This window comes from Salvelinus namaycush, chromosome 18 (assembly GCF_016432855.1).
Source record: "Salvelinus namaycush isolate Seneca chromosome 18, SaNama_1.0, whole genome shotgun sequence".
Classification (NCBI taxonomy): domain Eukaryota; kingdom Metazoa; phylum Chordata; class Actinopteri; order Salmoniformes; family Salmonidae; genus Salvelinus; species Salvelinus namaycush.
Window position 1 is genome coordinate 36,890,652 of NC_052324.1, and position 15,631 is coordinate 36,906,282.

The window sequence follows — 15,631 nt, forward strand, 5'->3', positions numbered from 1 at the left end:
ACTAGTTTCTTAGCAACTGCTTTATTCAAACATTAACAGAGCTTCCGAGGGGCGGCAGGTGGCCGAGTTTTGGGCCAGTAACCGAAAGGTTGCTGGATCAAATCCCAGAACTGACAAGGTAAAAATCTGTTGTTCTGCCCCAGAACAAGGCAGTTAACCCACTGTAGGCTGTCATTGTAAATAAGAATTTGTTCTTAACTGACTTGCCTGGTTAAAAGAAAACATAAATAAATTGACTGCATGTGACCTCACAACAAAAAGACACAACCTTTTTTCTTCTCATTCTATGGAGTGTAACTCTCATTCTATGGAGTGAAAGTCTCATTCTATGGAGTGTAACTCTCATTCTATGGAGTGTAAGTCTCATTCTATGGAGTGTAACTCTCATTCTATGGAGTGTAAGTCTCATTCTATGGAGTGTAAGTCTCATTCTATGGAGTGTAACTCTCATTCTATGGAGAGTCATTCTAATTCTATGGAGTGTAATTCTCATTCTATGGAGTATAACTCTCATTCTATGGAGTGTAAGTCTCATTCTATGGAGTGTAACTCTCATTCTATGGAGTCATTCAAATTCTATGGAGTGTAATTCTCATTCTATGGAGTGTAACTCTCATTCTATGGAGAGTCATTCTAATTCTATGGAGTATAACTCTCATTCTATGGAGTGTCATTCTAATTCTATGGAGTATAACTCTCATTCTATGGAGTATAATTCTCATTCTATGGAGTGTAACTCTCATTCTATGGAGTCATTCTAATTCTATGGAGTATAACTCTCATTCTATGGAGTGTCATTCTAATTCTATGGAGTGTAACTCTCATTCTATGGAGTCATTCTAATTCTATGGAGTGTAACTCTCATTCTATGGAGTATAACTCTCATTCTATGGAGAGTCATTCTAATTCTATGGAGTATAACTCTCATTCTATGGAGTGTCATTCTAATTCTATGGAGTATAACTCTCATTCTATGGAGTGTAACTCTCATTCTATGGAGTCATTCTAATTCTATGGAGTATAACTCTCATTCTATGGAGTGTCATTCTAATTCTATGGAGTATAACTCTCATTCTATGGAGTATAACTCTCATTCTATGGAGTGTAACTCTCATTCTATGGAGTGTCATTCTAATTCTATGGAGTATAACTCTCATTCTATGGAGTATAACTCTCATTCTATGGAGTGTAACTCTCATTCTATGGAGTCATTCTAATTCTATGGAGTGTAATTCTCATTCTATGGAGTGTCATTCTCATTCTATGGAGTGTAACTATCATTCTATGGAGAGTCATTCTAATTCTATGGAGTATAACTCTCATTCTATGGAGTGTCATTCTAATTCTATGGAGTATAACTCTCATTCTATGGAGTATAACTCTCATTCTATGGAGTGTCATTCTAATTCTATGGAGTATAACTCTCATTCTATGGAGTATAACTCTCATTCTATGGAGTGTAACTCTCATTCTATGGAGTGTAACTCTCATTCTATGGAGTCATTCTAATTCTATGGAGTGTAATTCTAATTCTATGGAGTGTAATTCTCATTCTATGGAGTGTAACTATCATTCTATGGAGAGTCATTCTAATTCTATGGAGTATAACTCTCATTCTATGGAGTGTCATTCTAATTCTATGGAGTATAACTCTCATTCTATGGAGTATAACTCTCATTCTATGGAGTGTCATTCTAATTCTATGGAGTATAACTCTCATTCTATGGAGTATAACTCTCATTCTATGGAGTGTAACTCTCATTCTATGGAGTGTCATTCTAATTCTATGGAGTATAACTCTCATTCTATGGAGTGTCATTCTAATTCTATGGAGTATAACTCTCATTCTATGGAGTATAACTCTCATTCTATGTAGAGTCATTCTAATTCTATGGAGTATAACTCTCATTCTATGGAGTGTCATTCTCATTCTAAGGAGTGTAACTCTCATTCTATGGAGTCATTCTAATTCTATGGAGTATAACTCTCATTCTATGGAGTATAACTCTCATTCTATGGAGTCTCATTCTATGGAGAGTCATTATAATTCTATGGAGTATAACTCTCATTCTATGGAGAGTCATTCTAATTCTATGGAGTATAACTCTCATTCTATGGAGTGTCATTCTCATTCTAAGGAGTGTAACTCTCATTCTATGGAGTATAACTCTCATTCTATGGAGTATAACTCTCATTCTATGGAGTATAACTCTCATTCTATGGAGTGTCATTCTAATTCTATGGAGTATAACTCTCATTCTATGGAGTACAACTCTCATTCTATGGAGTGTCATTCTAATTCTATGGAGTATTACTCTCATTCTATGGAGTATCACTCTCATTCTATGGAGTATAACTCTCATTCTATGGAGTATAACTCTCATTCTATGGAGTATAACTCTCATTCTATGGAGAGTCATTCTAATTCTATGGAGTATAACTCTCTTTCTATGGAGTGTCATTCTCATTCTAAGGAGTGTAACTCTCATTCTATGGAGTCATTCTAATTCTATGGAGTATAACTCTCATTCTATGGAGAGTCATTCTAATTCTATGGAGTATAACTCTCATTCTATGGAGTCTCGTTCTATGGAGAGTCATTATAATTCTATGGAGTATAACTCTCATTCTATGGAGAGTCATTCCAATTCTATGGAGTATAACTCTCATTCTATGGAGTGCAATTCTCATTCTAAGGAGTGTAACTCTCATTCTATGGAGTGTCATTCTAATTCTATGGAGTATAACTCTCATTCTATGGAGAGTCATTCTAATTCTATGGAGTATAACTCTCATTCTATGGAGTATAACTCTCATTCTATGGAGTATAACTCTCATTCTATGGAGAGTCATTCTAATTCTATGGAGTATAACTCTCATTCTATGGAGTATAACTCTCATTCTATGGAGTGTCATTCTATTTCTATGGAGTATAACTCTCATTCTATGGAGTATAACTCTCATTCTATGGAGTATAACTCTCATTCTATGGAGAGTCATTCTAATTCTATGGAGTATAACTCTCATTCTATGGAGTATAACTCTCATTCTATGGAGTGTAACTCTCATTCTATGGAGTGTCATTCTAATTCTATGGAGTATAACTCTCATTCTATGGAGTATAACTCTCATTCTATGGAGAGTCATTCTAATTCTATGGAGTATAACTCTCTTTCTATGGAGTGTCATTCTCATTCTAAGGAGTGTAACTCTCATTCTATGGAGTCATTCTAATTCTATGGAGTATAACTCTCATTCTATGGAGAGTCATTCTAATTCTATGGAGTATAACTCTCATTCTATGGAGTCTCGTTCTATGGAGAGTCATTATAATTCTATGGAGTATAACTCTCATTCTATGGAGAGTCATTCTAATTCTATGGAGTATAACTCTCATTCTATGGAGTGCAATTCTCATTCTAAGGAGTGTAACTCTCATTCTATGGAGTGTCATTCTAATTCTATGGAGTATAACTCTCATTCTATGGAGTATAACTCTCATTCTATGGAGAGTCATTCTAATTCTATGGAGTATAACTCTCATTCTATGGAGTATAACTCTCATTCGATGGAGTGTCATTCTAATTCTATGGAGTATAACTCTCATTCTATGGAGTATAACTCTCATTCTATGGAGTATAACTCTCATTCTATGGAGTATAACTCTCATTCTATGGAGTATAACTCTCATTCTATGGAGTATAACTCTCATTCTATGGAGAGTCATTCTAATTCTATGGAGTATAACTCTCTTTCTATGGAGTGTCATTCTCATTCTAAGGAGTGTAACTCTCATTCTATGGAGTCATTCTAATTCTATGGAGTATAACTCTCATTCTATGGAGAGTCATTCTAATTCTATGGAGTATAACTCTCATTCTATGGAGTCTCGTTCTATGGAGAGTCATTATAATTCTATGGAGTATAACTCTCATTCTATGGAGAGTCATTCTAATTCTATGGAGTATAACTCTCATTCTATGGAGTGCAATTCTCATTCTAAGGAGTGTAACTCTCATTCTATGGAGTGTCATTCTAATTCTATGGAGTATAACTCTCATTCTATGGAGTATAACTCTCATTCTATGGAGAGTCATTCTAATTCTATGGAGTATAACTCTCATTCTATGGAGTATAACTCTCATTCGATGGAGTGTCATTCTAATTCTATGGAGTATAACTCTCATTCTATGGAGTATAACTCTCATTCTATGGAGTATAACTCTCATTCTATGGAGAGTCATTCTAATTCTATGGAGTATAACTCTTATTCTATGGAGTATAACTCTCATTCTATGGAGTGTAACTCTCATTCTATGGAGTGTCATTCTAATTCTATGGAGTATCTCTCATTCTATGGAGTATAACTCTCATTCTATGGAGTGTAACTCTCATTCTATGGAGTGTCATACTAATTCTATGGAGTATAACTCTCATTCTATGGAGAGTCATTCTCATTCTATGGAGTGTAACTCTCATTCTATGGAGTGTCATTCTAATTCCATGGAGTATAACTCTCATTCTATGGAGTGTAACTCTCATTCTATGGAGTGTAACTCTCATTCTATGGAGTATAACTCTCATTCTATGGAGTATAACTCTCATTCTATGGAGAGTCATTCTAATTCTATGGAGTACAACTCTCATTCTATGGAGTGTAACTCTCATTCTATGGAGTGTAATTCTCATTCTATGGAGTGTAACTCTCATTCTATGGAGAGTCATTCTAATTCTATGGAGTACAACTCTCATTCTATGGAGTGTAATTCTCATTCTATGGAGTGTAACTCTCATTCTATGGAGAGTCATTCTAATTCTATGGAGTACAACTCTCATTCTATGGAGTGTAACTCTCATTCTATGGAGTGTAACTCTCATTCTATGGAGTGTAACTCTCATTCTATGGAGTGTCTGTAGAGTGACTTGGTGATGGATGAGGTGAGCTTCCCCCTTACTATGTAAACCGATTTGGGTGTCTAGAAAAGTGCAATATAAATCCAATCAATGAATTATGTACAGATCAATCAAATCAATCAATTATGTACAGCCATTGTTCCATACAATTATGAATTATAATAGTATAATGGACATAATTGTTCTGATGATGGTATGAAAGCTCAGCCATTTTGGTCAGGGAGAGTCATTTAATAGGATCTCTTTGCATTGTTCTCTGTGCTGTCACTTGGCCAGCAGCAGCAGAGGTCCTATACAGTACAGTATCCTACAGTATCTCCACAGTGATTCACAATACACCACACCAGTCAGAGGACATGAAGGAGTTATTATTCAAGATGATGATTTATGGTAATATGGCCAACACATTACACATGCTCATTGTTAATAGGAGATATTTACATATAGGTAGAGTTCTGTGAGAATAGGCAGTTAACAGCAAACGAATTCGACTAGTTAGGACCAGGCTTGTGCTGTTGTGTGGTAAATGGCAGAGAAAGGCCACTGGGATTCTATCCTCATAGGGCTCTGGTCAAAAGTAGTGCACTAAATAGTGATTAGGATACAATTTGGGAAACACACTTTGTGAAAGGATGCCATATGCTGCTCCAGAAGGATTCATTTTTTATTTAATCCTTTGAATGGGATGACGGTGGACGATGGTGGTTCTTACAGCATCAGTAGTAGCTAGATATCTTCCTCTCTTCTATCCTCTCCTCTTCTCTCTTCTCTCCTCCTCTAATGCCCTGTCCTCCTCTTCTCTCCCATACTCATCTCCTCTCCTCTCCCATACTCCTCTCGTCCTCTCCTCTCTTGCCCTCTCCTCCTCTCCTCTCTCATCCTCTCATATTGTCCTCTCCTCTCCTCTCTTCTTGTCCTCTCCTCTTTTTCTCTCCTCCTCTTGGCCTCTTCTCCTCCTCTCCTATCCTGTCCTCTCCTCTCCTCCTCTCTTGTCCTCTACTCCTCTCGTCCTCTCCTCTCCTCTCTTGTCCCCACCTCTCTCCTCCTCCTCTCCTTTCTTGACCTCTCTTGTCCCCTCCTCTCCTCCTCTCCTCTCTTGTCCTCTCTTCTCTTGTTTCCCTCCTCTCCTCCTCTCTTGTCCTCTCCTCTCTTGTCCTCTCCTCTCTTCTCCCCTCCTCTTCTCTCCTACTCTCTTCTCCTCCTCTCCTCTCTTGTCCTCTCCTCCTCTCCTCTTTTGTCCCCTCCTCTCTTCTCCTCCTCTCCTCTCTTGTCCTCTCCTCTCCTCTCTTGTCCTCTCCTCCTCTTCGCTCGTGTCCTCTATTCTCTTGTCCAGTCCTCTCTTCTCCTCCTCTCTTGTCCAGTCCTCTCTTCTCCTCCTCTCTTGTCCTCTCCTCTCTTGTCCTCCTCTCCTCTTTTGTCCTCTCCTCTCTTGTCCTCTCCTCATCTCCAATTCTTTCTATACTCACAGATGGCATTTGAAGCCAATTAGTTGTGAGTGTAAGTCTGCAGTCTTAAGGCAGGGCAGGCGCTGGGCCAGTCTTTTTAATGATGAAAAGATGAGTGAGGATGTATACTGAGTCTGAGAATTCCGGGCACGACTTGTCTCTCTCATGAACACTTAGCTCTCAGCGTTAAGGCTAGATCAACACTATTAGTAAGGACAAGGCAGGATGTTTGGTTTACAGTGAGTGTGCATGCACGCTTGTATGCATGCATGTGTTGAGTGTGTGTGGGCTACTGAAGAGGGGCATGCTGGGTAAATAATGGGTGTACATTGGAGCAACACAGAGGGACTAACTGACAAGATCCTAGCTTAAACAATATGACTCAACGCTGAAGCAACTTGTGAGTTGAAATACGAACCAAGACCTGTGTGAAAGCCACAATCACCTTGCATTTGTTTTTAAAGCAATAAACTATTCTAATATACACTTTAAATGAAAGTGTTCTTAATAGCTGAAATTCTCATTTACTGTAAGTGAATTACATGTCTCACTCCTCAATATACAATCACATGTCTCACTCCTCAATATACAATCACATGGCTCACTCCTCAATATACAATCACATGTCTCACTTCTCAATATACAATCACGTGTCTCACTCCTCAATATACAATCACATGTCTCACTCCTCAATATACAATCACATGTCTGACTTCTCAATATACAATCACATGTCTCACTCCTCAATATACAATCACATGTCTCACTCCTCAATATACAATCACATGTCTCACTCCTAAATATACAATCACATGTCTCACTCCTCAATATACAATCACATGTCTCACTCCTCAATATACAATCACATGGCTCACTCCTCAATATACAATCACATGTCTCACTTCTCAATATACAATCACATGTCTCACTCCTCAATATACAATTACATGTCTCACTCCTCAATATACAATCACATGTCTCACTCCTCAATATACAATCACGTCTCACTCCTCAATATACAATCACGTCTCACTCCTCAATATACAATCACATGTCTCACTCCTGAATATACAATCACATGTCTCACTCCTGAATATACAATCACATGTCTCACTCCTCAATATACAATCACATGTCTCACTCCTCAATATACAATCACATGGCTCACTCCTCAATATACAATCACATGGCTCACTCCTCAATATACAATCACATGTCTCACTCCTCAATATACAATCACATGTCTCACTCCTCAATATACAATCACATGTCTCAGTCCTCAATATACAATCACATGTCTCACTCCTGAATATACAATCACATGTCTCACTCCTCAATATACAATCACATGTCTCACTCCGCAATATACAATCACATGTCTCACTCCTCAATATACAATCACATGGCTCACTCCTCAATATACAATCACATGTCTCACTCCTCAATATACAATCACGTCTCACTCCTCAATATACAATCACATGTCTCACTTCTCAATATACAATCACATGTCGCACTCCTCAATATACAATCACATGTCTCACTCCTAAATATACAATCACATGTCTCACTCCTCAATATACAATCACATGTCGCACTCCTCAATATACAATCACATGTCTCACTCCTCAATATACAATCACATGTCTCACTCCGCAATATACAATCACATGTCTCACTCCTCAATATACAATCACATGTCTCACTCCTCAATATACAATCACATGTCTCACTCCTCAATATACAATCACATGTCTCACTCCTCAATATACAATCACATGTCGCACATTACGTTTTTCTATTGACCTTAAAAACGTTGTTATGGATGCAACTGTGAAGGATGCAGCCATACCTGAGTAAACGTATCTATTCCTCTGTCACCAGCTCACACAGAGACTGGAACTCGAGACCTCTGTCTTGCAAACACACCACAATGTCTTAGCCAGCTACGCCACCAAAAAGGTAGCAATTCTACTGCGTGGGTGGAGACACTTCAAGCTGAAGAGTCCAAGTGAGGTTACAAATCCTGTACACAACAAAGTTTATATTAGTCACTGGCTTCTCCAATAACAGAAATGCAACTAAGTCTGCAATGGCTTTAAGAGTCATTACAAAATACTGTGACAATTCAAACTTTTTCATGTGAATATTCTGCATATTCATGATCTGCGTAGGAGTTACAAAGACAGGCCTCCATAGAGGGCCATGAATAATCTTCCCCACGGACCCATTCCTCTCAGAGAATACAAAAACACACTGCAAATGTCATATTTAAAAGTGGGGGCTGAGTGTCAGAGTGTAGTGGTGGTCATTTTCTCTCTTAAGGTTTAAAGAAAGGACTGAGACTGAAGGCTGGGCATGAGTCTGGGACTGGAGGCTGGGGCTGGAGGCTGAGACTGGGGATGAGCCTGGGGATGAGTCTGGAGGCTGGCGGCTGGGGATGAGGATGGAGGCTGAGGCTGGAGATGAACCTGGAAGCTGGGGATGAAGCTGGAGGCTGGAGATGAAGCTGGAGGCTGGGGATGAAGCTGGAGGCTTGGGCTGGAAGCTGGGGATGGAGGCTGAGGATGGGGCTGGAGGCTGAGGAGGGTGCTGGAGACTGGGGATGAGGCTGTGGCTGGAGAATGGGGATGAGGCTGTGGCTGGAGAATGGGGATGGAGGCTGAGGATGGGGCTGGAGGCTGAGGAGGGTGCTGGAGACTGGGGATGAGGCTGGGGCTGGAGAATGGGGATGAGGCTGGGGCTGGAGGCTGGGGATGGAGGCTGAAGATGGGGCTGGAGTCTGAGGAGGGTGCTGGAGGCTGAGGAGGGTGCTGGAGACTGGGGATGAGGCTGGAGAATGGGGATGAGCCTGGGGATGAAGCTGGAGGCTGAGACTGGAGGCTGGATGCTGGTGACTTGGGAGGAGAATGAAAGCTGGGGATGAGAATGAAGGCTGGGGATGAGGCTGAGGCTGGGGATGAGTCTGAATGCTGGGGCTGGGGATGAGGCTAGGACTGAGCCTGGGGATGAGTCTGAAGGCTGGGGCTGGGGATGAGGCTGGGGCCTGAAGATGAGGCTGAGACTGGGTATGAGACTGCGTACCAAATGGCAACCTATTCCCTATATAGGGCACTAATTTTGACCAGGGCCTTATGGGCCCTTATCAAAAGAAGTGCACTATAAATGGAATAGGGTGCCATTTGAGACGTGACCTGGGAGACAAAATATGCCTTTCTCTCCCTTTCGCTCTGAGTATGAGAGGCCCTAATAGCAGTCGCGCAGTGTGTGGTGTTCCCGTTACATTCACACCTCTCGCCGGCCACCCGTTTGAAAAGAGTACATTAGAGTATGTGTGTGTGTGTCCAACCCCTTTGCTGACCGTGAGAAGCAGGATGACTGAGGAGAACAGTAACTGTATCTGTAACTGTATCTGTATCTGTCTGTACAATACAGAGTTACAACTCTTAGCTATCCATGTTATGCATGACTATATCATTTATAATTGGGCTGAATTGGGCTGGCTTTGGTCTGTTTTATGTACAGCAGTGGATGGTCCTCCTCAGTGAATTTCATAAAAATAAAAATACTGAAACATTAAAAAAGTTATTATTTTCAGATAAAACTACACTAAATATATTCACCAAATATTTGATTAAAACACACTGTTATGCAATGAAGGTCTACAGTAGCTGGAGGAGAGCTAGCTTCCGTCCTCCTCTGGGAACAGTGACTTCAATACAAAACCTAGGAGGATCGTGGTCCTCACCCCCTTCCATAGACTTACACAGTAATCATGACAACTTCCGGAGGACGTCCTCCAACCTATCAGAGCTCTTGCAGCATGAACTGACATATTGTCCACCAAATCAAAGGATCACAGAATGAATCTAGTACTGAAAGCATAAGCTACAGCTAGCTAGCACTGCAGTGGATAAAACGTGATGAGTAGTTGACTCTTATTTGTTTTCACTTTCTTAGCTAGAGAATGCAGCTAGCTAGTTTAGCCTACTCAAACACCTGGCTCAAACAGGGAACTGATATGTTGTTCACCAATCAAAGGATCACAGAATGAATTCTAGTACTGAAAGCATAAGCTACAGCTAGCTAGCACTGCAGTGGATCAAATGTGGTGAGTAGTTGACTCTTATTTGTTTTCACTTTCTTAGCTAGAGAATGCAGCTAGCTAGTTTAGCCTACTCAAACACCTGGCTCAAACAGAGAGGGATGCTATGATAGCTAGCTGGCTATGTCTATCCAACACTGGAACTCTTCCAAGTCAAGATAAGCTTTTGGTTTTAATAATTTATTGCCACCAGGGCCCACCCGTGTAACTGCCAAACTGCATGCTGACTACACTGTACTGCATGATTGTAGCAGATTTACTAACACGTTAGTTCTAGTAGGTATGTTGACTATGACGTTAGCTAATATGGTGACAACAATGTAGGTTGTGTGTAGAGGTTAGCGGTTATGATATGAAGGTTTGGCTTGGATTTTTTTTTTTTGCCTGGTCACAGACAGCTGATATGTTGTGCACTGAGGTCCACAAGCGAAGGGAACAGGTGAGAAGAGGAGAGCGTGTAGATGCGAGAAGCAATTATACAACGGTCAAAGGGACAATGCTGTTTGTATGTGGCTGCTGTGAAATTTAACTGTGTTTCGCGTGTGATTAGGGGTGTATTCATTTGACCTATTCTGTTGAAAAACATACCTGAATTTGTAGAAATAGAAACTTATGTTTGCAACTGTTGGACTAATTATTACACCCTAGATCAGCTAGATGCAGGCAAGAGTGTGCAAGGCGGTATTGAATGTGTCAATGTCTGTCACCTTGATTACTCAAATTTTTCTCTCGACGTGTCTGCACCTACGTTGTTAACTTTAATTCATAGGCTAGATTCTAGCAACCTCCCGATGGGTATAGGGAAAATGTTAGTATGATGTAGTAGCCTACACCCATTGATGTTACATTGAGCTGGTTGAATGGAATATGAATGACAGTCATCCAATATGCTGTTATACAAATAAAGCCGTGCTCACAAAAAATAAATTTGTCCTCCCTCATCTTAAACGGCACCAACCGCCACTGATGTACAGGCCTAGCCTATGTGTATGTGTGTGTGTGATCTATTAGGTTTGGTTGGAACAACTACAACTAGGCACACACACAAACACCCAACTGGACTCTGTATGGGTGTCCAATCTCCAGGCTGTCTCCGTTGGAGGAAGTTGGAACTCAGCAGCCAATCAGCTACTGGTTACAATCTAATCAGACCTTAGGAACAGACACACAGGCCAGACCAGTGTGTGTGTGTGTGTGTGTGTGTGTGTGTGTGTGTGTGTGTGTGTGTGTGTGTGTGTGTGTGTGAAGGTCTACAGTAGCTGGAGGAGAGCTAGCTTCCGTCCTCCTCTGGGAACAGTGACTTCAATACAAAACCTAGGAGGATCGTGGTCCTCACCCCCTTCCATAGACTTACACAGTAATCATGACAACTTCCGGAGGACGTCCTCCAACCTATCAGAGCTCTTGCAGCATGAACTGACATGTTGTCCACCAAATCAAAGGTGCGTGTGTGTGTGTGTGTGTGTGTGTGTGTGTGTGTGTGTGTGTGTGTGTGTGTGTGTGTGTGTGTGTGTGTGTGTGTGTGTGTGTGCGTGTGTAGCCCAGGGCCTATTCAACACCGACAGGCTGCAATGAACCTGCCTACTGCTCTGAGTAGGGTGCTGTCTTTCAGATGGTACGTTAAACGGGTGTCCTGACTCTCTGTGGTCATTACAGATTCCATGGCACTTGTAGCAAGAGTAGGGGTGTTAACCCCGGTGTCCTGGCTAAATTCCCAACCTGGCCCCATTCCATCATGGCCACTTAATCAACCCTTCATTCCTAATTGGCAAACGGTTGCTGTGCATCACCCAAGTGGGTGCCACAAGTTGGTGGTGGGTGAGTTCCCCCCCCTTACTATGTAAAGCACTTTGAGCAGCTCAGTCGGTAGAAAGGAGATTTATAAATCCATTATTATTATTATTATTTTTATTTTATTTATTATTTTGCCTTTATTTAACCAGGTAGGCCAGTTAAGAACAAGTTCTTCATTATTATTATTATTACTGGAGTTAGCTGTGTGTAGAATCAAAGCAGGGAAGGGAAGTGGCCGTAAGATGAACGTTGGGACTGACGGGACATTGTGTTATCTGACAGCAGTTTGGTACATGGACACATTTTCCTAAAGCAACATCTGCTCTCTTTTCATATGGAGAAAAAATATTCCCGGTCTGTGTACTATGACCGTGACGAGGAGAACACTGCACCGACAAATACAACTCTTCTCAACTTGGCTTGATAACATAAAGTATTCCCAGTGACTCATCTAAGAGACACATCTGGTGGGAATGAATGAACGTGTGTGTAGGGGGGTTGACACACACATCAAACCTAGTTTTGTGATGGTCTACTGTCCCCTTCTGCTCAGCCAGCAACACTACAACACTAGACTGTTTAGTTCTGAAAATAAACATGTGGTCTGTGCTGCCCCCTATTGGACAAAATGCTAACGGGCTACATGCTCTGTATGCTGGGAGGGTGCATCTCAATCATCCGCAGCAGCCTCCTTTCCTCATATCCTCCCTTCATCTATACTGATCTGAAAACACTGGACAGGTGAAAGCAAAATGGTGTAATGTCTTGTAATGCCGTACAATAATTTGGTTTCCATTGTCATCAGTGGAGATGAAGGAAATGAGACAAGGAGACTATTGAGATGCACCCATGGAGAGGAAAGAGGGGACTACTGTGAGGATGTCACACAGTCACAGGTAAAGGGTACTAAAAGTGGCTGTTACAGTATACGAGGGCAGAGAGCTTCATTTGTCCTATAATGGCAAGAGCAATTAATAACTCAATATGGATCATTTAACTCTTAGATATTTCCCTGTTAAAACCTGGTGCTGGAAACCCACGGGGCAGCAGGCAGCCTAGCGGTTAGAGAGGCAAGCCAGCAACTGGAGGGTTACCAGTTTGAAACCCAGGTCAGACAGGACAAATCTGGCAGGAAGTGAGCTGGCATCCAGAAGGTTGCTGTTATCAAATTCAAGATGCCATTGCCTGTCGTTGTGCCCTTGAGCAAGGCATTTAACCCTCCACAACAGCTTCCTGGGCGCCCAGGGTTGCAGCCAAATCCTGCATGTGTCTTTTGGAGGGGTTGGGTTAAAAGCGGAAGTCAAATTTCAGTTGGAATTTGTGTGCAATTGACCTACAGAAGTGATCTTAAGGTGTGCAGGCTTTTCCACTAACACAGCAGAATAGACTAGCAGAGTCAACAGATTCAATCCCACCAGTCATTGTATCTCCACCCCTTCATTCCTCAATGTGTCATGTCATGAGACAGGCATCCAGGCTATATTGACTTCATACTGTGTTGCTAAATCTGGTCAGCAGATGGCGGCATTCACCAGTTCATGAAAAGTCCTCATGAACTGTATAGATCAGGTGGTGTAAAGTACTTGGGTAAAAATACTTGAAAGTACTACTTAAGTAGCTTTTTTGGGGTATCTGTACTTTACTTTGCTATTAATATTTTACTTCACTACATTCCTAAAGAAAATTATGTACTTTTTACTCCTACATTTTCCCTGACACCCAAAAGTACTTGGACAGGAAAATTGTCTATTTCACACTTATCAAGAGAACATCCTTGGTCATCCCTACTGCCTCTGATCTGGCGGAGTCACTAAACACATGCTTCGTTTTTAAATTATGTCTGGGTTGGAGCAAGCCTCTGGCTATCTGTTAAAAAAAAAATAATAATAGAAAATGTGGCCATCTGCTTAGCTTAAAATAAATTATATCATATTATAAGGAATTTTAAATGATTTAGACTTGTACTTTTCCTTTTGATAATTAAGTACATTTTAGCAATTACATTTACTTTTGATTCTTAAGTATATTTAAAACCAAATACTTTTAGACTTTTACTCAAGTAGTATTTTACTGGGTGACTCACTTGAGTCATTTTCTATTAAGGTATCTTATTTTTACTCAAGTATGACATTTGGGTACTTTTTCCACCACTGCTCTCCAACCCTGTTCCTGGAGAGTTACCCTTGTGTTGGTTTTCTCTCCAACCCTGTTCCTGGAGAGTTACCCTTGTGTTGGTTTTCTCTCCAACCCTGTTCCTGGAGAGCTACCCTTGTGTTGGTTTTCTCTCCAACCCTGTTCCTGGAGAGCTACCCTTGTGTTGGTTTTCTCTCCAACCCTGTTCCTGGAGAGTTACCCTTGTGTTGGTTTTCTCTCCAACCCTGTTCCTGGAGAGCTACCCTTGTGTTGGTTTTCTCTCCAACCCTGTTCCTGGAGAGTTACCCTTGTGTTGGTTTTCTCTCCAACCTTGTTCCTGGAGAGTTACCCTTGTGTTGGTTTTCTCTCCAACCCTGTTCCTGGAGAGTTACCCTTGTGTTGGTTTTCTCTCCAACCCTGTTCCTGGAGAGTTACCCTTGTGTTGGTTTTCTCTCCAACCCTGTTCCTGGAGAGCTACCCTCCTGTAACTTAGCTGATTTAGTTTATCAACCAGCTAATTATTAGAATCAAGTGCACAAGATTAGTGTTGGAGTTCAAACCTATAGGACGGTAGCTCTCCATAAACAGGGCTGGAGAGCTCAGGTATAGATAACCTCATACTACCATGCTGATATCGTGAGCCTGTAGGACGGTTGCTCTCAGGGAACAGGGCTGGAGAGCTCAGGTATAGATAACCTCATACTACCATCCTGATATCGTGAGCCTGTAGGACGGTTGCTCTCAGGGAACAAGGCTGGAGAGCTCAGGTATAGATAACCTCATACTACCATCCTGATATCGTGAGCCTGTAGGACGGTTGCTCTCAGGGAACAGGGCTGGAGAGCTCAGGTATAGATAACCTCATACTACCATCCTGATATCGTGAGCCTGTAGGACGGTTGCTCTCAGGGAACAGGGCTGGAGAGCTCAGGTATAGATAACCTCATACTACCATCCTGATATCGTGAGCCTGTAGGACGGTTGCTCTCAGGGAACAGGGCTGGAGAGCTCAGGTATAGATAACCTCATACTACCATCCTGATATCGTGAGCCTGTAGGACGGTTGCTCTCAGGGAACAGGGCTGGAGAGCTCAGGTATAGATAACCACATACTACCATCCTGATATCGTGAGCCTGTAGGACGGTTGCTCTCAGGGAACAGGGCTGGAGAGCTCAGGTATAGATAACCTCATACTACCATCCTGATATCGTGAGCCTGTAGGACGGTTGCTCTCAGGGA

The 15,631-nt window shown here is 41.5% G+C and overlaps 1 protein-coding gene across 1 annotated transcript in view; it reads right to left on the minus strand.

Moving 5' to 3' along the window:
• The window catches only part of LOC120062809 (kinase suppressor of Ras 2-like), a 136,418-nt gene that overhangs the window by 106,768 nt on the left and 14,019 nt on the right, over positions 1-15,631 (minus strand). The window lies entirely within an intron of this gene.